The 25678-nt window shown below is 46.9% G+C and overlaps 1 pseudogene; it reads right to left on the bottom strand.

Moving 5' to 3' along the window:
• Positions 1-375: 375 nt before the first annotated feature.
• Positions 376-785, bottom strand: LOC131905262 (cytochrome c oxidase subunit NDUFA4-like; annotated as a pseudogene).
• Between the last annotated feature and the right edge of the window lie 24893 nt (positions 786-25678).

Genomic DNA, 25678 nt, shown 5'->3' with positions numbered 1-25678 from the left:
CAGAGGCAGACAGATCTCTGTGAGCTGAAGCCAGTCTGGTCTATAGAGTGAGTTCCAGGACAGCTGGGGCTACTTAGAGAGACCCGGTCTCAAATAAACAAACAAACAAAAGAAGCTAACATATCAGTCATCAGCAGACCTGCCTGTCAGCAACAAGAAAGAAAATTCCCTAAAGAAAGGAAAGTGACCCAGGGCAGAAACTTGAAAGTCTACAAAAGTCAAACTCAGGTCAAAGAAAGTGCCTGGCAGACAGTTATAATGTATCTAAAAGCAAAATATATTACAACCGGGACTGGAATTGGGTTACCACAAGTTTCTTTTTCTTTCTTTCTTTTTTTAAATTTATGTTCTTGTTTTTAAGTTTCTTTCTTTCTTTTTTTTTCAAGTTTCAGAGATTTATTCATCAGTGTAATAAACTCCAAAAAATCAACATGATTTCATGCATTCAGAGGAGTATTTCCTGGTTAAGTGGAAAATTGTGCGGACGGCTTCTGAAAGACCTTCATTATAAGCAGCTTTATGGTGAACTTCATGGTTTAGAAGTCGGGGCCCTCTTTCTTCAGTTTGCTGTAGTCCACATTCACTGAGTAGAACTTATATTGTTCATTGGGACCCAGTTTGTTCCAAGGCTCTGGGTTATTTTTCCTGTCCCAGCTGACATCTGGATTGAACAATGCCAGGCGCATCACATACAGTACTGCTCCAGTACCTCCTGCTCCAATGAACACGAAGAGAGGAATCAAGCTGGGATGCTTCTTGGCCTGCCCGATGATCTGTCAGAGCATGTTTGCGGCAGGGGCCTACCTCCACGGAGACAGCAGAACAAGCACAGGACATACGCACCAAGCAGCTTCTGCCATTTCTTTCTTTCTTAAAGAAAAACTTTCATTATGTTACTGAAGCTGGCCTGGAATTTACTATGTAGCTGAGGCTGCCTTCAAGGTGCTGTAATCCTCCTGTCTCAGCCTTCTTGGTGCTGGGATTACCATGAGCTACCACACCTACCTTCTGTTAGATTTGATCAGATTTAGCAGTGAAGCCCCAGGTTCTGGGTCTGTCTTTGTTGGAGACTTTTTGTACCGCTTCAACAAACCTTCCTTCCTTCCTTCCTTCCTTCCTTCCTTCCTTCCTTCCTTCCTTCCTTCCTCTCTCTCTCTCTCTCTCTCTCTCTCTCTCTCTCTCTCTCTCCCTTTCTTTGTAATCAGATGTTTCTTTCCTGCCTGCTTGTCCCCAAATACCTGGCAGCCACTTTGAAAGGATGATAATCGGCACTGGTGGCGGTGCTGGTTACTGTGTGGAAAGGTCATGTTCACAACAGAACCCAATGTTAGTTTTTAGAGCTTTATTCAGAGGGAAAGGGGGGAGGGAAAAGAGAAGAGCCAGGTCTGGAGAGAAAGATGGTGGGGGAGGGGGAGGAAGCAGAGCAGAGAGAGAGCAGAGAGAGAGGGTGGGGTCTGCATCAGGCTTTTAAGGCACATACGTAGTCACCAACACACACTGATGATGTAAGATGCAAGACCCTGAACTGCGCATGTGCAGGAGTGAGGGCAGGATCCTAACACACTTCCCAAATAATTGACTCAGAGGCTTAATATAAATTATAAATGCTGGGCTGATAGCTCAGGCTTGTTACTAGCTAACTCTTACATTTAAATTAACCCATTTCTATTAATCTATGTATTGCCACATGGCTTTACCTATCCTCTAGCATGTCTTGCTTCCTGAGTGACTGGTTGGCATCTCTCCTGACTCTGACCTCCTTCTTCCCATCATTCTCAGTTTGGTTTTCCCACCTAACTTTCTGCCCAGCTATTGGCCTGCCAGCTTTTTATTAACAAATGAGAGTAATACATATTCATAGTGTAGAAAAGGATTGTTCACAGCATTTCTTTCTTTCCTTCTTTTTTTTTTTTTTTTTTTTTTTTAGACCAGGCTGGCCTCCAAGTGCTGAGATTAAAGGTATGCACCACCACAGCCTGACTCATTTTTTTTTTAAGTCAAAAATAAGTGGAATTTGTTTGAGACAGTCTCAGGCAATCCAAGCTGACTTTGAACTTACTATGTAGCCAAAAATGACCTTGAACTCCTGATCTTCCTGCCTCTGCCTGTCGAGTGCCCAGGTTACAGGTCTGGATCACCAAGGTTGGCATGGCATTTTTAATAATTAATCCAAAGAAGGGGACAAAGAGAAAATAAGGGACAAAGAAGAGATAAGCAGACAGCAGACAGCAAACTAGATGGCTTAAATCCAGGCAGCTCAGTGATGACACCAAATGTTGGGCCAGAGATGTGACACAAACTGTTGGGCCAGAGATGTGTCCCAGCTGGCAGGGAGCTTTGCCCAGCATGTATGAAGCTCTGGGTTTGGTTCCATCACCACATAAAACTAGATCTGGCGGCACACACTGCAATCCTAGCACTTGGGAGGCTGAGGCAGGAGGATCTGGAGTTCAAGATCACTCTCAACTACATAATGGGTTCAGGGCTAGCCTGGACTACAAGAGACCCTCTCTCAACTATCAAACTGCCCCTACACAAAAATCCTCTAAACTGCATGCATGGTCCTATTTAAAGGCAGGGGTTATTAGACTGAATGAAAGGAGGGGAAACTCTAATTGATTGTTTATAAGAAAAACTATGAGGTGTGGTGGCTCATACCTGTAATCCTAGCACTTGGGAACCTGAGGCAGGAGGATCACCAAGAGTTCTACACTAGCAAGGACTGTCTCAAAAATAAATCCGCAGGGCAGTGGTGGTGTATGCCTTGCATAGGCAGGCAGATCTCCTTGAATTAGAAGCCAGCCTGTTCTATAGAGTAAGTTCATAGACAGCCAGGGTGATACAGAAACTCTGTCTTGAAAAACCAAAAAAAAAAAAAATCCCAAAGATAAGAAAATCACTTTAATTTTCTTTAGATTTATTCATTTTGTGTGTATGAATGGTTTGCCTGCATGTATGTCTGTGTACCATGTGCATGCCTGGTGCCTGAGGAAGTCAGAGGAAGACATTAGAAGCCTTGGGACTGGAGTTATGGATGGTTGTGAGCCACCATGTGGGCACTAGACCTGAACTCAGGTCCTCTGCAAGACCAACAAGTGCTCTTAACCAGCCAGCCCCAAGAAAATTATTTTAAATATAAAGACACAGAAGAGTTAAGTGGAAAAATACCTAGTATGGACAAAATACTCATGGAAAGAAAGCCAGAGAGGCTGTATTACTGTCCCAGTGACTTCAGAGCAATTACCAGAGATTAGTGGGGACATTTATCACTGAGAAAGGGGTCAGTGAATGAAGATACTCTGACACTTCTAATGCACCTGTGCCTCATAGCAGAGTTCCAAGAGAGAGTAAAGAAGACACACCTAAAGGGATGCTAACAGAGCCATCATGCATTCTGGAAACTTCCACACTCATCATTGATGAAGCAGATGGAAGTCAAAGCCTTGAACACTATCACTCAGCTGGACCTCTCTGACACAGTAAGCACCCCACCCACCTGCAATAGTGGACATCTCAAGAGTACAGGGTGGCTCCTACACTGGCCTGGAGTCCTAACACCTTTCAACATGGCCATGAGTCAGGAGGGACTCCAGGCTAGTGCGGTGTGTCACTTGCCCTGGGAGGAGCAGACAGTAATGGCTTGGGTAGGAAGTAGGCTTGTATGTCACCTGTCCCCTGGTTCCTGAGGTGACTCCCACTCCCGGCCCTCTTCACAGTGACCCAAAGGCAGCTTCCTGAGTCTAACACCAAGCCAGCAGTGTGTTCTCAGCCCACCTTCATCCACCTGCTGGAAAGTTCACTCTGAGCCAAGGGCTTGCCCGGTAGCTTTCCACATGAGCTCTAGATTCTCCCTCAGTTTCCTATAAGGTCTGAATCTCTCAAGGCTGGTGAGACACTTAGACAGGGGTAAAGGTACTTGCCAGCAAGTCTGGTGACCTGAGTTCAATCCCTAGAACCCATGTGATGACATGGAAAGAGAGAACCGACTTTCCTAAGTTGCCCTCTGAGCAGCACATGCATGCAGTGGTCTGTGGAAGTGTGTGTGTGCGCGCACACACACACACACACAGAGAGAGAGAGAGAGAGAGAGAGAGAGAGAGAGAGAGAGAAACAAAAAGTGAATATAAAAATCATTTTGAACTTCTCTCTTGTTTCCATGCCTTCCAGTATCTGGAGTATTTGGTGGCAAGCCACCAAAAGGTTGAGACAGTGCAGAAACCCAGGGACACATAGGAAGAGTCAGCAGTGACAGAGGAAAGGTAGAAAATTCTATTTAAACAGATCTCTGTCTGTTGTGGGATGTCTGTACATTGTGTGAAATATACTGCTCTTAGTGTAATAAAAAGCTGAACATCCAATAGCTAGGCAAGAAGTATGGGTGGGACTTTAGGACAGAGTGAGGATTCTGGAAAGAAGAAAGGCAGAGATACCAAGAGACACAGAGCAAGTAGAATGTGCAGGAGGAGGTAACAGCCATGAGCCATGTGTCAGAATGTAGATTAATACAAATGGGTTAATTTAAGTTATAAGAGCTAGTGAGACAAGCCTAAGCTAAGGTCAAGTTTTCATAATTAATAATAAGTCTCCATGTCATTTTTTGTGAGCTGGCAGCCCTAAAAAAATCTGCCTATATATGACACCCAATGTGGGGCCATGTATATCCACATAAGGCCTGAGAAAGCTTTAAAAAAAGTTCAGAACATGGAGTCAAATATGGCTTCCTGGTAACCAAGGTCTCTCAAGTAGACTCGGTGGCAGAGACCAGCTGCTGCCTGCAGGCTGGAGACAGCCATCAGTGCCATGCACCAGTGCCATGGGTTAAGCTGAGCTGTATGGCAGCTGACATGGCAGTTTAAGATTTGTCTCACGTGATCAGAGAATGCTATAGATGCTCAGTAAAGACAGACTGAAATGGAAAAAAATCTAAACAGGTTATAGTATGTTTAAAAAGTGTGCATAGGTTTAAAAAAAGAAAAGAAAATGGATATAGACAGTGATAGAAAAAATAGTTTATAAATAATAAGATAAAGTCTTTAAAGAGAGAATAAGATAATATAAAAAAGATAAGCCATATAAATATGGAAAATATAGAGTCTAGATCCTAAATGATGTCTTGCTGATTTTGAATTTTTTGAATGCTAATGAACAGAGAATGACAGCAGCTGACAGGCACTGGACTGTGGAAGGGACTGCTGAATTAAACCAGCCAGATACTTTAGTAATGCCTTAACTTCAAAATGGAAGTCAAAAAATGTATTGCTTTGGGGAAGAGGTTATACTTTTGTTTCTACAGAAAATTAAAGGCTGCCGGACAGTGGTGGTGCACACCTTTAATCCCAGCACTTGAGAGGCAGAGGCAGGTGGATTTCAATGAGCTCGAGACCAGCCTGGTCTACAAAGTGAGTTCCAGAAGAAAAATAAGAAAATGAAAGGCTGTGGATTCCTTCAAGATTAAAGAGGAACAGCTTTGATCAGGGGAGATCCCTGAAAATCCTGGCTACAGACATAAATAAACCTTAAAAAACTACAAGACAAGTAACATATATTTTACCTGCTTAAATATAAAACAAAACATCATCTTTAGCTGGCTTGTATACAATGTACAGTTCATACTTGTGTTAATACAGATATATATATGTTATCTTTAAAAGTTTGTGTGTTTTCAGAGCAAGGGGACCAGACACCAATGAAAACAGGCAGCCCAGTCTCTTAGAATGCCTCTGTTGCAGTTTCCTCAAAGTTCTACATCCAGAACAGCTTCAAGGCTGCTGGCTAAGATGGTCCAGCTTCATAGACTACTCCAGCCAGGACTACAGATAAGCCTTGTGCATTCCCATTGCACAGAGACTGGATTGGTTTTTCCAGGACTTGACCATTATCCTAATTTTCTCAGGTTCCACCAAAGATGTCATCACCCCCAGACAACAGGAAGCAGTCTAGAGAACACGACACCCACATTCCCAAGAGGTGGGATGGGTGATTTTTAGCCATTCAATAGTGGATGCTTGTCATCGATTTTGGTGGGGGTTGGTCACAAGTTGTTATTGGTCATGTTCAGGGAGGAAACTAAACAAAGATTAGATTCAGGGATCTTGTTATGAAAAGAAAAAGGAGGGATATAGATGATAGGATAAAAGGGTAGATTATTGAATCTACTTTTAAACTAAAAAAGCAACTACTAGTCTTAAATGTCTTACATTGGTATGGATTTTTGTATATTGATACAAATTTAAGGTTATTTTTGTTAGATCATACTGTACATACATCTCTACTCTTGTTTAAGATATTGTACCTATGCAGCTCATGTAACAATGTAATGTAAATTTCCAGTCCTTCAAAGTTATTATTACAAACTATTTAGGATAATAAAGAAATGCAGGTTAGTAGTTTGCCACCTATAACAATCAAACTTAAAGTTATGTTAAGTATGTTTTCAAGGTCAAAGAAAGATATATTTTACATAGGCAGGTTGTCTTCATACACTTCAGACATCTACAGAATATGGCATTTAAGATGTTTAATAACAATGAGACACATCTGCTCCTGGCAGCACCAATCTACTTCATAAAAGGATGATGGGCATCAAAGAACTTCCATATGGAGTTTGCTTTCTTTGTGACAAAATTAGCCACTGGGCAAAGAAATTGCCCTTGCCTCAACTGCTGACAGAATGCTGTCCAAACTGGACAAGCAGGACGAAAGAGAAAGTAACTGCTGAACTTTGCCAAGACAAAGTAGGACAGTTCTTCAAAATTCCTGCTTTACAGAAAAGCCTGTCAGATATTCTAGGCATGTAGGTCAAAGATGGATGCCCAATGCTACAGAGGAATCTTGGGTGACTATCCAGGCAGCCAGCTGTTTCTGTCATTTCTATAATTTTGGAAGTCGCTCGCTCTGCATTTCCTGTTTTCTCAGGTAATATATCCTTCTTGGGTCTCCGGTGGAGTTGAAGACTAGGTAGTTGTAGTTACAGTTTTTCTTGTTATCGAATTCAGAAAAGAAACTCACAAAGAGTATAAGGTTAAGAGACATAAAAGTTTAAATTGTTTATCTAAGAAAATGTTTTGAGATCTAAAAAGACAGTTTTGGGTTGGTAATACAAGTTAGGAGAGAAAGTTAATTAGGTACAAAACTTTGGACTCATCAAGATAAGATAGATAGTGGAGTAATTTCTCCAAATTTACCAAAAACAAATAAATTAACATTGTGAATATAATCCTTATTTGATAATTGTCCTTATTGAATATAATTTTATGGTGTTAGAGTTGAAATCTTTCCTTTTTATTTAGACGAAAAGGGGGAAATGTTGTGGGATATTTGTACACTGTGTGAAAATGTATTGCTGGGATTGGTGTAATAAAAAGCTGAACGTCCAATAGCTAAGCAGGAGGTATAGTTGGGACTTCAGTGCAGAGGGAGGGTTCTGGGAAGAAGAAAGATGGAGACACAGAGAAAGCAAGATGTGCAGAAGGAGAAGTAACAGCCACGAGCCATGTGGCAGAATGAAGATTAATATAAATGGGTTAATTTAAGTTACAAGAGCTAGTGGGACAAGCCTAAGCTAAGGCCGATCTTTTATAATAATAAGTCTCATGTCTTTTTTTTTCTTGTGTGTGTGTGTGTGTGTGTGTGTGTGTGTGTGTGTGTGTGTGTGTGTGTGAGCTGGCGGTCCTAAGAAAAATCTGTGTACATCTGTCCCAGGCTCTCAGTTTTCTGTTCTGAGTGTCTTATCATGTCCATGGTGAATCTGTTTGGTGGTGCTCCCTGTAACTCAGTGATGAACACATGATGAGGGCTTCCTCGTTGACTCAAGCATGTCCTAGAATCCAGCTGACATCATCACCTCATCAGTCCTGGTGTATCCATCATGGTCCACACTCTGCTCCCACCCCCAGTTTGATCTACCGCCTGCCTTGTCCCTGATAAAACACACCAAGCCATCGTATGGGCAGCTAAAGACTCCTGTCAAGCCATCCTCATCGTGCCTCCCAGCTTATGAGACTCAGATCAAGTGTCGCCTCTTCCAGGAAGCCCCCACAGATACTCCAGCCCTTCTCTGAATTCACACAGTATCCTATGCATGCCTGTACCACCATGGTGACCATAGGATTCTGTGACCACTGGCTTAGCCCTTTGGGACTAACTCAAGTTTGGGGTTGCTTTTCAGGTCTGAATCCCTGTGGCTACCCAGCCCAGCACTTGGCACTCTGCGTGACTGGCTGTCCTAATTTGCCTTCTGGTGCTGGGATAAAACACTGACTAAAACCAGCTTGGGGAGGAAAGGGTTTGTTTTAGCTTACAGGTTATAGGCCCTCATCAGGGGAAGCCACGCTGGAGCTCAAGGTGGGAGCTTGAAACAGAGACTACAGAGAAATTCTGCTCACTGGCTTGCTCTCTACTGGCTTGCTCACCCTGCTTTCTCATATAAGCCAGGCTCACCTGCCCAGAGACAGCATTGCCCACAGTGGGCTGGGCCCTCCCACATCAATCAAAATGCCCCAGATATGCCCCAGGCCAGTCTGAAGGAAGGAATTCCTCCGTTGAGGTCCCTCTTTCCATGTGACTCCAGTTTGTACCAAACTGGCCCCAAACTAACCAGCCCACGGACTCTCAGTGAACAGTGGCAGAGCCAACAATAATGAACACACGTATGCCACTTTGTACCCACTGGGCTCTGCTACAAGCACTTGCCACGGTCATTTCCACAAAGAACGGCCCATGAGGGAGGCACTTTATAGATAGGAGAAAAGAAACACAGAGAACTCAAGGTACTTGCTGAGACCACACGGCAAAAAAGTAGCAGAGCCAGGATGTAGACCCAAACAGGGTCTACCCTCTCAGACACCACGCCTCACCATGAAAGAATGAACAATGAAACCAGGAACGAAGACACGCACGAGTGAACAGATAGGGAAGGATGGCATGAATGAATGCCCCGGCCTGGCATCCTGGTACCGTGACCAGTGCACTGCCTTCATAGACATTGACATCTGCTCTTACAATCACACCCTGGCTGCTTTCTATCTCACGCCACTTGCCAAGGTTTGGTTGGTCCTGAGTTGCCCTTCACTTGGTTCCTTTACCAGCACCAACCAAACCTTCCCCTCCCCCTCACCCCTCGACAGACCCACAGAGTACTGAATACCAGGACTGTGGGATCACTGAGTTTCAGAGATGGAAGGAACACATAGAGTCTTTCCAGTCCAACCCTCTGTTACAGACATGGGAAACCTGGGACCCAGAGAGGCCAAGCAACTTATCTGAGGCTACACAGCAAGTTACTGCCAGGGTCAGGGGTGGGCTCCGCCTCCTGGTTTCCACACACTTCCTTTCCCTTTCTAACCTCAGCTGGATCCTTACCCAGGTCCTCGGAATAGAACACACCGGACAGACCCTCTATGTGACGTCACCCTCAGTTATTACTGTCACTTTAGGGCAGGTGCTAAGAATTCTTTTTTATTATTATTATTATTAAGATATTTTTTCATTCATTTGCACACCCATCACAGGCAGGGCCACTGGAAAGAAGAGAGAGGATGGGCGCACAGGAAGGCCCATCAGGGCTAGGCAGAGCCTCCCACTAAGCAGCCTGTAATCACAATGTTCACAGGAGCCCAGCAGAACAGAACAGGGAGGTTCCAACCTCCGAATTCCCACCGAGGACACTGCCAACTGTGGTTAGTCTCTCTCTCTCTCTCTCTCTCTCTCTCTCTCTCTCTTTCTCTCTCTCTCTCTCTCTCGGCACTTCAAAGGCAGATGACATGGAAGGGGAGGGATGGAAGGGAAAGGGTGGCAGCTAGGGGCTGGTGGTGGCTGAAGCTTGGGGTGGAGATCTTGGGACCTGGAAGACAGTGATGGACACTAGGGTCTTGCAGGGGCCAGGTGTCCCCTGCAGCAGCCGGCAGCCAGGCTCACTGACGCTCAGGTGGGCACTGTTAACATGACCCTGGAACTGTTCAGGGTCTGGTGACATTAGAGAGGCAGGCTCTGTGCAGGACAGAGCATGTTCCAGGAGGGGTGGGGAGGGGTGGACATGTGACAAGCTAAGCCCAGCATCTGGCCATGGCTTGCCCCACTTATCCTGTCCCAGGGCCGAACAGGGCACAAGGCATGCCAGAGGGGGTCAACGAAGTCCTTATAAAGTGAAAACTGCAGTGTGAGTCAGCCCCAGCTCAGCGGCTCCGCTCATTCACAGCAAAGGCATCTCTTTCAGCTCTTCTTTTCGGCAAAGCCTTTCTCTACAGTGGAGGTGAAGTCATCTTTTGGTAAACACTGCCTTGCGGTCAATTTCCTCTGAACTTTCGGCTCTGCTTAATCTGTCAAGCTTGGAGGGGAGTCGGCAACCCGGGAAGTGCAAAGGTCCATGGCTGAGTCACAGGCCCAGCCAAGTTCAACTCCTGCCTGACTCTGTCCTGCTCTGGCTGCTGGTGCCTGTCCCATGCAGGTCACATGTCTGGGTCTCTTTCTCTGTGAAGTTACCACTGAGGAAAGGAGCCTGTAGAATGCACAGCCCTGTATCCTCCAGCCCCAAACACTTACGGAGAGTTTTGTATGCATCAGGCACCATGCTGGAACAATAGTAATCCAGCAAACAGTTTCCAGTGGGAAAACACTCGCACACCGTGTGCACACATTCACATATTTACACTTGTCCATCATGTATGTGTATGTATATATATATATATATATATATATATATATATATATATACATACACACACACACACACACACACACAGTGGCTCACGTGCATATGTGCACACAACACACACACACACACACGTTATACTCCTTGCCCATCAAAAGGACCCATCCTGGGGCTGGCAAGATGGCTCAGCAGGTAAAGGCACTTGCCACCAAGCCTGACAACCGAGCTGATAACTGGAGCATTTACTGTGGAAGGAGAGAACCAACTCCTGCGACTTGTTCTCTGACCTCCCCACTAAAGAGAAAGAGAGACAGACAGACACCCAATATAAATAAAGGTTTGAAAAGTTTCTAAGTGTACATTCTGAGGGGGAGGGCACTCGGGAGTCAGATGTACCTATAAACAAAGAGCAAAGCACTCTGGGGTTGGCACTGAGCTGAGGTCTGATCTCAGCAGTAGAGGCTGGCGCTGGGTCTCAGTTGGCTCCACGCTTGCCTAGCACGTGTGAGACCCTGAGTTCGGTTCCCAGCACTGACAAAAACAAGTCTGTGATGGGGATTTCAGCTGGTGGAAAGCAGGCAGAACAGGCAGGATGTCCCAAAGGAGAGCCGATGGAGTAGGAGGTGGGGAGGTGACCATGACCTGGCAGCTCTCAGGTAGAAGCTGAGCGCTAAGCCCCCAGATCAGTAAGGAAATCTGTCTGCTCATCACCCTTGGTCACAACAGGCCTGTGGGCGGCAGGAAAGAGCCATTAGCTGAGCAGTGTGAACCAGTGGCTTTGGGGGCAAACATCATGAATGGTACTATTTTAACTAATCTGGGGCTGTGACACTAGCCATATCTACAGTTAGGATGTGGAAAAAGGCAACGGATCCCCAGGTATATCTGAGTCACTCTTTCCAACAGTTCTGTTTGCTGAGATCTGATGAACTCTACATGGTTTTGTTCAGGTGATTTTAAATATTTCAGGACAAATCATGGGGCAGCAGATTACCAGAGAAGGCTAGCCTCCTGGGTCCAACTAAACTCAGAATTCACTTCCCCAAGGCATGGCACCCATGGGGCTGTCAGATGGTACCTCAGGGAGGGTCAGCGGGATGCTGGGGAAGCTGCTGGAGAATAAAGTACCCACAGCTGTGACAATCCTCATCCTTTTACTTCTGGGGCAGAAGAAAATGCAGGCCCCCAAACCAGGCGTCATTTCTCTACTGGGCAGGCCTTGGCCAGTAGTGATCTGTTACTTGACCTTGTATCGAGCATCAAGAAAGCTGGGGCCGATTGCTCCTTAGAAATATGCATTTCAGGACTGACCACTTCTGGGAATACACAAAGGAAAGAGAAGAGGAGGAGAGTGAGTGGGGAGGAGGGGAGAGGAGTGCGGAGAGAGGTGAGTGGGAAGAGGGAGAGTGGGGAGGAGAGGTTAGTGGGGAGGGGTGAGTGGGGAGGAGGGGAGAGGAGTGCGGAGAGGGGTGAGTGGGAAGAGGGGGAGTGGAGAGGAGAGGTCAGTGGGGAGGGGTGAGTGGGGGGTGAGTGGGGAGGGGTGAGTGGGGAGGAGGGGGCAAGTGGTCCTTGCTGCATCTCCCGTGGAAGCTTCCATTGCTTTGCTGGCTTTCATGACTTTCAAGTTGGAGCCATTTCTACACTTTAGTTTTCTTTAAGACATGATGAGTTAGAGGAAAGGTGACTTAGATAATTCAGGTGTCCCTACCCAAAAAGCTGAATTAGGAGGATGAAGAGAAACGCTTCCCCGTCCTCAGTTTAGTTTCTTGAAACAAGATTTAGGTATGCCACACCATCCCCTCTGAGCACAGAAGGAAAGAGGGGCGGGGGAGAGGCAGGCGTCCCCAAGCATCTCTGGCTCCTGCCTTGTGCCCAGCGGTGCTCAATCCAGGTTAGCAGAGGCATCCGAGACCTCAGATGCTAATGAGACAAGACAGACACGGCCTCCACATCTAAGGGTGCCAATCACAATACAGGAAAGGTTCTAGGCTGGACTCACGCTCCACAGTCAACCTCAGGACTGACCAGGGGCAGGCAGCAGGACTCTGGAAATAGTGGACCCGACTTCAGTGCAGACTACATACAGATCTCTATGTGGGTAAGCTCCCTCTCTGCCCACAGCCTTAGAGTTCTGGTCTGTGAAGTGGGACCACATGTGAGCGCTGAGTGAGACAGATCTATGGAGATCTCCTCCCCCAGCGCAGCTCCCCCAGCGCAGCAGGGAGTGAGGAGGTTCACAGGAGCCACCCCAGCATCTGAGAGGGCCTCTCTAGTGTTATTGACAGTCTTAGGAGCCAGGTGAAAACAGGTCTGTGGGGAACAGTGGTGACCCACCGTGGGAACTCTGGCTGCAGGTAAACCTGGGTTGTCTAGGTGCTGGGTGGTGCAGGGAGCCCTTCCCTCCCTTGGAAAGAGACTCACTTTAAACAAGAGCCAACCACACACTTAGCCACTTCATGCTCCATTACCACCTGCCTCAGTCGACTTGGACCGATTCAGCCAAGCCCTGGGTTAAATAAAGGACACCAGGAAATGACAGGCTCACACTTCGTTAGAAATCCATATAAAGCACCAGAACCATTAGAGCCTTGTTAAAGGATGCCAGAACCAGGCTGTCACTGACCCAAGACCGTCCCTTGAGAATGCCTTCAGACCCAAGAGGCAGAGGAGGACAGCCCCAGGGAAAGTCTGGGCATCCACACTCACTGCAGCATAGCAAGATCCAATGAGAACCAAAGATGGAGCTGTGAGGGGGTCGTGCCTGCAATCCCAGCATTCAGGAGGCTGAGGCAAGAGGATTGTAAGTTCAAAGCCAGCCTGGGCTCTCCTGGGGGTGGGGGAGGTGGAGAGGGGAGAGGACAGGGAGGGAGGAGGGAGAGAAATGGAGGGGAGAAAGGAGAGAGGAGAGAAAAGAGGGGAGGGGGAGGGAAAAGGGACGGGAGGGGGAGGGAGGGGGGACATTTAACATACACTTGTAACTGGGGCTGGGAGCCCTGTCATCTTTGCCCGTCACTAAACTTCTGGAAGGCCACAGATGTCCCATCTGGAGGGGTTCCCTACTGACCTTTTTGTCCCCAAATGGAATGAATGTGAGACTGAAAAGTTCATGCGCTTTGGCCCAATCACCTCATTTTAGATTTCTTTCCTTGAAATCTCGCCTGTGTGGTTTTGACAAGAGCTTTGGTGCAGGATCTTGACAGGGGAGAGTTATTCATACAAGTCATAATCAGACGAAATTAAATCCAAGAAAGAAGTGGAAAGGGGAAGTTCAGTAGAGACTGGATAAAGAGGGGGGAAATGCTGTGATCAACACATTCAATGTGGGGTCGGTGGGAATGGTTCCGCCGGTCAAAACACCGGCCGTGCAAGCCTGCCTACAAAGATCTCAATCCCTGGAGCCCACAGGAAAACCAAAACTGATGCAGCGGTCTATGTCTGCGATCCCAGAACTTCTACAATGAGACAGGAGGCAGAGACCAGAGAATCATCCAGCCAGTAGCTCCTGGGCCATTGAGCTTGGAAGACTCCCAATGGCAGAACGGTAAGATATCACAGTGGGCTGGGCGGTGGTGGCACACGCCTTTAATCCCAGCACTCGGGAGGCAGAGCCAGGCGGATCTCTGTGAGTTCAAGGCCAGCCTGGGCTACCAAGTGAGTTCCAGGAAAGGCGCAAAGCTACACAGAGAAACCCTGTCTCGAAAAATAAATAAATAAATAAATAAAATAAATAAAATAAAAGATATCACACAGTGGAAACAGGAAGAGAGCGCTGTGAAAACAGGAGGCCAGAACAGGGGTGGAGGATCCTGGCTCCTTTAAAAGCTAGCCTCTCCAGAGTCCCACCCAACTGACTGATTCCGGGGTCCCAGCAGAGGTCCCCAATCCCTTCCTCAGGCATCAACTGCCAGCACCCAAAGACCTAACTCTGCCTGGCTACTCTGAGGACCAAGCTCCCCTCACAGACATCCTGGGGGCCTGAACTGCACCCAGCCCAGCAGAGTGAGGAAGTGGGTCACTAATCCTCCAGCTGTCCTTCTGCACATACCCGAATGGGCGAACACAGCCAGTGACCAAACCTGAACCGTCACTGTCCTGACAGCTGTTGTGCCCGCCATAAGGCAGGTTAGTTACGTCCCCGGAACCTACAACATGGATTTTCCTGGGAATTTACGAGGAATGCAGCCTCTAAGGTTCCACGTGAACATGATGGGCCAGCCTGGGCTCTGCCTAGCTCTCCAGGCACTCCCTATACAAAGCGAGGGTGATAAAGCCGGGGTGGGGGTGACTTGGAGCCCAGGCTTCTATAAGGAGCCTTCAAGTGGGAGCTTCCATATTTTGCTGCTTGCCTGAGGCCACCATGACAAGCCTGAGGTCAGACAGAGTCGCATTTGTTGACCTATGGCCACGAGAGAAAACAGACAGCAAAGCAAACAGAGGCTAAGACAGCGGTGTTCCAGGATGTGGTAGGAGGGAATTCAGTCACAACGAAGTCAAAGCAAAGGGATCTGAGGCCATGTGCAAAGGGATCCACACAGTGTAGACTGCGTGTGCATCCAAAGTCCTGTTTCCTTGAAAATCACAGTTAAGTCGGTGTCCATAAAGCCCTTACTGAGCCACTGCAGGAGACTGGAAGTCAGTAGCACCCTCAGGGCCTCCCTCCTTTTCCAAGATTCCTGAATACAAGCTGCTTGCTGGCCGCCAATGAATAAGGAGACATTTCTCAGTGAGTGTGAAGACAGATGTCGTCCACAAACATGGGTAGTTATGACGTCTCGGGCTAAGACACGTTCTCAGGAGAGGTCTGGCCTCTGGTAACTCTGAAGTTAGTTCCGTTCAAGTCTGTCATTTCAGACTGGCCAACGGCTGGACAGAATGGCATGTTCTCAATCCAAGGGAGTTTGTTTCAGATGTTTTATTGTTTCATGTATATGGGTGGTTTGCCTGTGTGTATGTCTGTTCACCACCTGCATGCCCAATGCCCACAAGAGGGTATAAAAGAGGGCAGTGGATCCCTTGGAACTGGAGTTGCAGGTGATTTGAGCCATCATGTGAGTTCTGGGAATCGAACCTATGTCCTCTGCAAAAGCAGTCAGTGCTCTTAACCACTGAGCTAACTCTCTGGCCCCATCTCAAGTAAGTTTTGACATTCTCAGGTTGAAGGTGTTGAATGAGTCCCATTCATAAAGCACTTACACAGAGCCTGGCAAACAGTTAAAGGGAATTGTAATTTAGTATAATTTTATATATAAGATATAAATGAATACAAGCACATTAGATAGACGGCCATGTCATAATTTAATTACTGTGAGTATTAATTGAAATAATAAGGGTTGTGGTTAATACGTAAAAGGGGGAGGGCTCTTATTATTCTTTCCCCTGGCTTCTATTCTGCAGGAATGGAGACTGGATTAAGGTGCCCAAGGATGTGGTTCATTAGCCAGAGTGCTTGCCTAGCATGATGAGGCCCTGGGGTTAGTTCTCAGCATGGAATAAACCAGCCATGGAAGTTCACACTTGTAATCCTAGCACTTGGGAGGTGGAGACAGGAGGATTAGAAGCTCAAGTCCAGCCTCAGCTACTGTCATAGTTAGAGTTTCTATTGCTGTGAAGAGACACCATGACCATGGCAACTCTTATAAGGAAAACATTTAATTGGGGTGGCTCACTTACAGTTTCAGAGGTTCAGTCCATTATCATCATGGTGGGGAGCATGGCGTCGTGCAGGGAGACTGGTGTGGGCTGCATCTTGATTAGAAGGCAACAGGAAGTGGACTGTCGGTCACACTGAGTGAAGCTTGAGCAAAGGAGACCTAAAAGCCCACCCCCACAGTGACATATTTCCTCCAATGAGGCCACACCTCCTAATAGTGCCACTCCCTGTGAGATTATGGGGGCCAACTACAGTCAAACTACCATAGCTACACAGTGAGTTTGAGGATAGCCTGGGCTATAAGAGGCATGCACATGCATACACACACACACACACACACACACACACACACACACACACACACACGAGAAAAAGTAAGACCCCTAAATGGTCAAGCTGATTCTGTTTCTTTCTGTGCAGGTTAACCATGTCCAGAGCTGGGTTTGGGGGAAGCAGGATTGCATGATGAGGTTCAAGCGTGCCCCGGGATTTGTGCCCTGGAGGTTTGGCCCCTAGTGTGGCAGCTATAACCAGGTGGGAGAGGGTAGTAAACCTAGACATTCCCTCGAACCCTCTCTTGCTGCTTGTTGGCGCCCACCCCTGCGGCAGACAGCAGGTTCCCTTTGCTCATCTTCCACACACTGTGATACAGCCAAGGGACTATGTACCAGGATGTGGGAGCCATACTATTTGGGGCTTTCTGTCACCAGAATCATGACCCCCAAAAAAACTCTTTTCATTAGGAAGAACCCAGCCTCAGGTACCTTACTGCAAGAACAGAAAAGGGACTAAGATATAGGAAGATAAAACATTCAGCATCTAATGAGACAAAATTCATAAGCCGATCGTTCCCAGCCTTGCAAAATGCAGCAGTTAGCAGGCACAGATGTGGCAGTTAGCAGATTGTGATATTTCAATGTATTATAACTATATCCATTTGTTTAAAAGCTAGAGGAAAGATTAAACTGTTTCATGCATGTGTGGTTTGTTGGTATTTTTTGGTTTGTGGTTTTGCTTTTGGTTTTATGTACTGAAACAGGGTCTCACTATGTAACTTGAGCTAGCCTGAACTCACGATCCTCCTGTCTCTGCCCACTAAATACCAGGATTACAGGTGTGTGTCACCATGCCTGGCAAGATTACGTAGGAAATGGGAATTCTAAACAAACCCAAATCAAATTCTGAGAGATGAAAACTATAATGGAGGCTGGAGAAATGGTTCAGTGCTTAAGTCGAATCCAGGTTCGATTCCCAGCACCCACAACTGTCTGTAACTCCAGGGAATCCAACACCCTCTTCTGGGCTCTCTGGGTATCCACTACAAATGTGGAGCACATACATTCATGCAGGCAAAACATTCATAGATAGAAATACTACCAGTGCTGACGATAATAACAAAGAAAGAACTTTTAAAACTATACTGGAGGGCTGGAGAAATAGCTCAGAGGTTAAGAGCACTGGCTGCTCTTCCAGAGGACCCGGGTTCAATTCCCAGCACCCACATGGCAGCTCACAACTGTCTGTAACTCGAGTTCTAGAGAATCTGACACTCTCACACCAAGGCACATAAAATAAAGTTAAATAAATTATTTAAAAAAAACTATACTGGAATGTACTCAGGGACACAGGGGTTGAGAATGGTGGCACATGCCTGTAATCCCAGCACTCAGGCAGAGGCAGGAGGATTATGAATTGGAGGCCAGCCTGGATTGGACTATATGATACTTTGTCTCAGAAACAATAGGAAAGAAAGGGGACATAAGAGGACTTGTTAATTAACTTGATGTGGTGTTGGGGTCACAGTGTGTGTGTGTGTGTGTGTGTGTGTGTGTGTGTGTGTGTGTGTGTGTGTGTTTGCATGCATGTGTGTACATGTATGTTGTGTGTATGTGTCAAAACTATGAAACTGAGCTGGGCATGGTGGCGCATATCCTTAATCCCAGCACCTGGGAGGCAGAAGCAGGCGGATCTCTGTGAGTTCAAGGCCAGCCTGGTCTACAAAGCGAATTCCAGGACAGCCAGGGCTGTTATACAGAGAAACCCTGTCTTGAAAAACCAAAAAAGGGTGGGGGGGGAGCAGGGGGAAGAAACCAGTGGCTGGATGGAGAGATGGCTCAGAAGAGAACTAGCTGCTCTTCCAGAGGATCCAGGTTCAGCTCCCAGTACCCACATGACATCTCACAACTATCTTGCAGGTGGTGTACATATACACATACTCAGGCACCCGTACACATAAACCCATACACATAAAATTAAGCAGATAAATTTAAAAAACTTATTTATATATTTTATATGCATTGGTGTGAAGGTATCAGATCCTCTGGAACTGGAATTACAGACAGTTGTGAGCTGCCATGTGGGTGCTGGGAGATGAACCCAGGTCCTCTGGAAGGACAGCCAGTGCTCTTAACTGCTGAGCCATCTCTCCAGCCCAGATAAATATTTTTTTATTAAGAAAAAGTTTTTAATTTATTTTTTTTATTATTTATTTATTTATTTTTTCTTTTTTTTTAAATTTTTATTTTGCAATACAATTCAGTTCTACATATCAGCCACAGATTCCCTTGTTCTCCCCCCTCCCGCCCCCCTCACCTTCCCCCCAGCCCACCCCCCATTCCAATCTCCTCCAGGGCAAAGCCTTCCCCACAGACTGAGATCAACCTGGTGGACTCAGTCCAGGTAGGTCCAGTCCCCTCCTCCCAGGCCGAGCCAAGGGACCCTGCATAGGCCCAGGTGCTCATTGCATGAGTTGGCTGTTTAATTTATTTTACATACCAAAGATGCCCCTCTTCCTTCCTCCTGCCCTTCCAGCCTCCAGATAAATATTTTTAAAACACTATAAAATCATACCTCTGCAGTATTCCTGGCTTATTATGGTAATCATGCCTCAGGAAGGCTATCATAAAATAAATACAAGCACAAGAAGACAAGGACAATAGAGGGTAGTGTGGACAGCCGTATTCCTCACACTTGAAAATGGAGAGGACGCTCACAGACATGCACAGCAAGACAAAAAGTACTAAAACCCACTCAGTGGGATGCAGACCTAGAGAGCCTCTCATCAAGGAAACCAAGGAGCTGGGGATGGTGACACATTTGTAATCACAACACTTAGGAGGCTGAGGCAGGGGGATGGTGAGTTTGAGGCTAGTTTGGACTATTGAGTGAGACCTGGTCCCAAAACAAACAAATAAACAAAAAAAAATGGCAAAGAAAAGAAAAGTCCAGATGGTTTCACCAGTGACTCCTGCTCAACACCTAGAGACATACAGACATATATACATAACATATAGAGATGCTACTATATATTCTATAGAATGCAGAAGTCACAGGAGGTGGAAGCTGGTCCCAGTTCACCTTAAGATGCCCCTGTTAGCCAGATGGTGGTGGTGCATGCCTATAATCCCGTAAGTAAGCCCAACAAATTCACTGATGAGGGCAAGTAGAGAAGAATGTTCATGTCTCAAGGAAACAAGAAATACAACACAAGCCAGGTGGTGGTGGCTCACGTCTTTAATCCCAGCACTCAGGAGGCAGAGCCAGGTGGATCTCTGTGAGTTCGAGGCCAGCCTGGTCTACAGAGAGAGATCGAGGACAGCCAGGGCTACACAGAAAAAACCAGTTTCAAAAAACCAAAAACAACAAAACAAAACAAAAAATCCACTTTTTTTTTTTTCTGATAGCAAAGCCAGACAAAGAAATCATGGAAAGAAAGCAACAGCTCAGTGTCATGCAGAGGTCCGCTAGCAGGTGCAGGCCTTGAGTTCTGTCCCAGCACCTCAGGAAAGACGGAAGGGAGGAGAGAAGAATGGAGGACAGGGAGGGAGGGAAGAAGAGATCCATAGTCCTCATAAACATCGAAACAAAAATATATTAGCAGAGTGAACCCAGCAAAATACACTTAGAGGCCAGCACCTCATGCCAGGGTCCATCCTAGGAATGCAAGATTGATGCGGCATTATCAGCTAAAGGGGAAAGTCACCAAAAAACAAAACAAGACACACAAAAGAAAAAATGCTCCAACAAACACCCCCATACACCAGGACCACCGGCAATCAGGACCTTCCTCATCCAGTAACAGGCGTCTGTGAAAACCCTACAGCCGGCCTCACCCTTAACAGAGAAATCCAAGCTGAGGCAGGGACGTCTGTTGTCGCCCATTTCCATGCACACAGCAGTCAGAACGGCTAAGACAAAAACTGACTACCCCAAGCACTGATGCAGATGCACTGATGCAGATGGACAGACAGACGCCCGTGCCTTCCCACTGGGAGTGAGAAGGCAAATGCCACGGCCACTCAGAAAGACAAGACAGCTAGATGGGCTTTCTAAAGAGCAAATACCAACTCTTACCCCAGTACAAGTTGGAGACCCCTCATCTAAAATGCTCAGAACCCCAAGTATGTTGGAGTTTTTGTTTCGTTTGTTTTTTTAAGTGTTTGCGTGCTCCTAGGGAGACAACTTTGGCAGAAGACCAGACTCAACCAGATTCCTTCCATTTTGCATGCACCTTCTATACACAACCCTGAGGTAACCTCCTGCCTTGTTTTTGGTGAGCCTGTGTTTAGACTGAGACCTGTCACCCCAGTGGAATTTTCCACTTACGGCATCATGGCAGCTGTCTCGAAGTTGGAGATTTTGAGATTTTTGGCTTTGAGACGTAGGCATACTTCCACCATCTCTACCTGAGGGAACTGAAAACACATCCCATGAAGGTTTGTGTAAACCCATAGCCCTGTTCATATATCAACAGGTTGACACAACCCAGATTCCTCTGTCTTTTGCAGAACAATGTTGCTCTGCAGAAAACCAGATCTGCTATGACGATGGGAGGCAGCTGGGCTTCAGAAAGGAAAGAAAATGGCAGGTACTTGCTACATATCCTGTGGACGAACCTCAAAACCATCATGTTAAGAACACAGGCTTCAGGGATTTATTTACATGAATTCTAGGGAAGGGAAAGTTTGGGGACAATATCAGTCCCAAGGCCATCCAAAAGTGGAGACAGACCACAAAGGAGCAGGAGGAGATTTAGGGGTGCTGGCACTTGGCTGTGATGTGGCATCATCACCACTGTGAGAATTAATTGATGTTCACTGAACAGAATGCTTAACGTGGGTGACTTTCACCGAATGTGCAGAGAGAGTCACCACGGAGTAGGAAACTACAGGGGACAGGCTGGAGGCTGTGACCCAATTCACGTCCGCTCTGACATCTGTGCACTACAAACTGTCAACTTCCCAGGCAAGACTGACCAAAAGAGGAGTTACCATGGATACAGCCACCCGGTCCATGGGGCAGGAAGGCACATGACCCAGTAATTGCTAAGCAATATGGCAAGGCTCCACTAGGGCCACAAACACTGGAGGGCACCGCGCAGGGAGCCATCAGCCCTTCTGGGACAGGGAGACAGGGTGCTGGAGGGGGCCAGGCTCCTGGAAGCTCCTGAGACCGTGAGGACACAGGGAGCTGGCTTCAAGATCTTGAATACTACCTTCCTCTTCCTGCCCACCAAAGGGCCAGGTGACTCTCCTTTTAAGTTATTATTACATTCTTTTATTTGTGTGCATGCACTCACGTACATATATGCATGGGCCACTCTTGTTGTTTTTTTTTTTTTTCTTACTCTTTTGCTCTTTTGGGGACTCGCCACTCAGCTCCCACATAAATACACACAGAGAGACTTATTCTTATTTATGAATGCCCAGTCTTAGCTTGGCTTGTTTCTAGCCAGCTTTTCTTAACTTAAATTATCCCATCTACCTCTGGGCTTTTACCTTTCTCTGTTTCTGTATATCTTTTTTTTTTTCCTTCTTATTCTGTGTCTGGCTGTGTGGCTGGGTGGCTAGCTCCTTCTTTTCTTGATCCTTCATCCTTTCCTCCCAGATTTCTCCTTCTATTTATTCTCTCTGCCTGTCAGTCCGGCCTATCCTTTCTCCTGCCTTGCTATTTTGGCTGTTCAGCTCTTTATTAGACCAATCAGGTGTTTTAGACAGGCACAGTAACACAGCTTTACAGAGTCAAACAAATGCAACATAAAAGAATACAATACATCTTTGCATCATTTAACAAATATTCCATAGCATAAACAAATGTAACACATCTTAAAATAATATTCTACCACAGGCCAGTAAGCGCCTTTACCCACTCAGCCCTCTCACTGGCCCTCTTTTTTTTTTTTTTTAAATGAATGAATCAAATTCATTCTTGCCTGGAGAGTTTCTTGAGACCTTCCGAGGATAGTGAGAGTCCACCTGAGGTGGTGCAAACATTATGTTGGGCCTCTTCAGTCTAACTCTGAGAGCAGCCATGGTGACCATGTCCTCGATGCTGATAGGATCCCAGATGCCAGGAGGACTGGGGTGGCAGTAAAAACAGGGTCCCGTGGCGGGGGGTGGGGACCCCTGGCCAAAGACCCTCAGTAAAACCCAATATGTTTCATGAAGTGTCCAGAAGCCCCATCTGGCCAGAGCATAGTTAGCAAGTTACCTCAAGAAGCCACGAGGGTGTGGAGTACAAACTCCGTTCCCAAGGGCAGGGCAGAATCTTGCCATGTTAGGTGATATTGTCCGTGAGTGAATCTAATTGTCTGTCGCGAGGGTGTAACTTTGTCCCGGCTACCTCAGCAACCCTGAAGGGCAGAGCCTGGCTTACGGGGCTTCCTTATATGCCTAGAAAGGAGGAAGCAGTCTTATTGGCTGTCTGCCGTATACTGCTTATTTGTTTGTTTGTTTGTTTGTTTGTTTGTTTGTTTTTCCAGACAGGGTTTCTCTGTGTAGCCCTGGCTGTCCTGGAACTCGCTCTGCAGACCAGGCTGGCCTCAAACCCAGAGATCTGCCTGCCTCTGCCTCCTGAGTGCTAGCATGAGCCACCACTGCCCGGCTTTGTTGTAGTTGTTTTTTAAGCCCACTTATTTGTTTTTGTTTGTGTTTGTATGTGAGGCCAAGGTGGTACAGAGGTCAGAGGACAACCCCAGAGGCTGGTTCTCGCCTTCCACCATGTTAAAGTAGAGTCTCCTTTTCGTTTGAAGCCATACTGCATACTCCAGGTCTATAATCTGGCCTAGACGCTTCCAGGAGATTCTCCCGACTCTGTTTTCCATCTTGCCGAGGGAGGGTTGTGATTACAGACACATGTCACAATGTCCAGCTTTCACACAGGTCCTGGGGATCTGAACTCAAATCATCGGGCTTGTGCAGCAATTGATTTTAGCCGATAAGCTGTTTCCCCAGCTCCTGCTGCCTGCTTCATGAGCATTATCTATGCATCCAATCTTTATGTACAGGTATAAACTCATTCCGTTCCCCATTTTAGGATACGGAGACTGAAGTCCAGCAGGGTAGAGTGACTTCCCCAAGGTCATACAGCAACGCAGCTCGGACTTAACCATGCTGAGCTTTACCCAAGCCCCAGAGATACTGGGTAAAAATGAGACAGGCCTGATCAGCCCTGGGAGGAAGCTGGCAGTAGGCAATCTGAGGTCAGTGCCTACCTGCTTCCCTGGCTCCCTGCCTCAGTTGTCCTGGGTGCTAGGAAAGTCAGGATTATCTCAGGCATGACTAATGCTTGAAAGATGTACTGAAAGTTAAATCCTATGACTAAGAGGAAGGAAGGGATGTCCCTGGCTTCCCACCCGAGCCCCACACAGTTGTTTCCCAATTCTTTCTACTGGTTTGGCAGTCTGGGCAGGGAGGTGTAGGTCTGCAGGATTGCAACAGCCTTACCATCTCTAGCCATCCACCTTGCATCATCCCTCCTGTCCCACAGAGGCTGCCCATGTGCCTGCCATTGCCACTTGGACCCTTTAGGGCTTTTCATACCCAGAGTTGAAGACGGTTCTTTGGCTTGCACTTGGCCCTTCATTCATCCCCACATTTCCCTGACAGGAAGGAAGGGAGGGGAGGAGAGAGTCTTGCACAGTGCTCAACCCATGGGTAGGGGTGGGTTTTGTTTTATTTTTTATTTTTTGTTTTTTTTTATTTTATTTATTTATTTATTTATTTTTTTTTTTGGTTTTTTTCGAGACAGGGTTTCTCTGTGTAGCTTTGCGCCTTTTCCTGGAACTCACTTGGTAGCCCAGGCTGGCCTCGAACTCACAGAGATCCACCTGGCTCTGCCTCCCGAGGGCTGGGATTAAAGGCGTGCGCCACCACCGCCCGGCTTTGTTTTATTTTTACCATGCTGGGGATCGACCCCAGGCTGCCCTGCCCTTGGGAATGGAGTCTGTATTCCACATCTTCGTGGCTTCTTGAAGTAAGCACTCTATCAACTAAACCACGTCCCCAGCCTCTAAGTGTGAGACAGAGCTAGAGAGAGGATTCTTGGAGCCCTGCTTGCTAAGGGGAAGGAAATGCACTACCTCCAAGGGGCACACTCTTTGCTGCTTTGATTGTGACTGTGGTGGTGCAGGCCCTTGTGGGTATCTCTTCCAGACCCAGAGCTGGCTACTCTTCTCTCACGAAAGTCTCCAGAGCTTGTTTGCAGGTCACATGCTAGCTGAGCTTATCTTTCTCTTGTCTGTTAATTAGTCTGTCAGTTTGTTTATGTTTGTTCATTCATTTGTTTTTATGACCCTTTAAAAAATGTAAAACCCGGGCTGGGACTGTGGCTCAGTAATAGAACCGTGTCTAGTGTGAGTCCTTGTTTACGCATAAGAGCTGGGTTTAATCCCAAATACTGCATAAAAGAAAAAAGGGAAGGGAGGGGAGGGGGAAAGGGGAGGGATGGGGAGGGAAAAAAAGAAGGCTGAGGTGTAGCCCGGTTGGTAGAGTGCTTGCCCAGCACACACAAAGCCCTGGGTTCCATCTCAGCACTACATCAACTAGATGTTGTGCACTGGGAAAGTGGGCACAAGTTCAAGGCCAGCCTCAGTACAAGTTTGAGGCCAGCTTAGGCTATATGAGACCCCATCTCCAGAAAGAAGAAGGGAGGAGGGAAGAGAGAGGAAGAGAGGGCAGAAGAGAGAGGCCAGGCATTCTCGGCTCAGGTTGAATGTCGCCCAGGAGGCTTACATGCCAACCTAGACAGAAGCAAAGCCTCCCTGCTCCCTGGCTCCCTGCCTCAGTGTGTCAGAAGAAAGCACACATCCTTCCAGGGTGCCCCAGTCCACACTGGTGGACTTTCCCCAAGACCCTCTCTGGGGGCACCTTGCCAATCCAGGCTCGTGCTTCCCAGTGTCTCCATTTATCCATGGGTCCTGGATCCAAGGCCCCGGAAATGGATCTAGGACACTTGTCTACAGACAGTGACACTAGTGACCACCTTAACTGCTCCCACAGTGGCCTCAGGGGCTCGCTTCCTATGGGGGGGGGCTTTCTTTTCAGCCAATTCTTTGCAGCAAGGGCTGGAGAGGGGGGTTGTAGTCAGTACCGATGATTGAA

Source organism: Peromyscus eremicus, chromosome 2, assembly GCF_949786415.1.
Source record: "Peromyscus eremicus chromosome 2, PerEre_H2_v1, whole genome shotgun sequence".
Lineage (NCBI taxonomy): Eukaryota > Metazoa > Chordata > Mammalia > Rodentia > Cricetidae > Peromyscus > Peromyscus eremicus.
Note: the sequence above shows the minus strand (reverse complement) of the source record. Positions and strands in the feature narration are given on the sequence as shown.